This window comes from Crocuta crocuta, unplaced genomic scaffold (assembly GCF_008692635.1).
Source record: "Crocuta crocuta isolate KB4526 unplaced genomic scaffold, BGI_CrCroc_1.0 scaffold170, whole genome shotgun sequence".
NCBI classification, from domain to species: Eukaryota; Metazoa; Chordata; class Mammalia; order Carnivora; family Hyaenidae; genus Crocuta; species Crocuta crocuta.
This window is the reverse complement of record NW_027527853.1, coordinates 3,052,501-3,053,117: the sequence shown is the minus strand read 5'-3', so window position 1 is coordinate 3,053,117 and position 617 is coordinate 3,052,501. Positions and strand designations below refer to the sequence as shown.

Here is a 617-nt window from a genome sequence, read left to right as displayed (position 1 = left end):
CTGAAACTCTTAAAAAAAAATGAAAAATGTTTTAAACATACGGTGTTTTGGAAAATAACATAGGAACCAGCAAAACAAGTCATCCAGGAGACTGTCTTACCTAAAATGCATATTACCACAATTCCACATGAGAGAAAGCCAAAATTAAACTTCAAAATCCTATTTAGTTCTTTCGATTATTTATGATAGAATAAATCAAAATAAGGTATAAGAAAAATGGGGGAAGGGAGGATATTTCAGATTGTTCAAAATACCTTTTAATTCCTAAAATCTGAAAAGTTATACTATATAAAAGTTATATTTTGAGGAAGTGTCATATAAGGTTTGGCAATGCTAAAACCCCTTCAAGCAACAGGGGATCATAAAATTGCTATTAAAATAATTCTGTGGAAAATAGTGAAAGTAGTGTGAAATCACCTTAAGAGTCATTACATAAGTCATGCTTATTATGCAAATATTCCCCAACTTTAAATATAACATAGAGGGGCGCCTGGGTGGCTTAGTCAGTTAAGCGTCCGACTTTCACTTAGGTCATGATCTCGCGGTTCGTGGGTTCGGGCCCCGCGTCGGGCTCTGTGCTGACTGCCAGCTCAGAGCCTGGAGCCTGTTTCAGTCTG

At 36.5% G+C, this 617-nt stretch overlaps 1 protein-coding gene across 1 annotated transcript in view; it reads right to left on the bottom strand.

Annotated features, from left to right (window-relative positions):
* TM9SF3 (transmembrane 9 superfamily member 3) overlaps positions 1 to 617 on the bottom strand; it is a 57,563-nt gene that overhangs the window by 46,512 nt on the left and 10,434 nt on the right. The window lies entirely within an intron of this gene.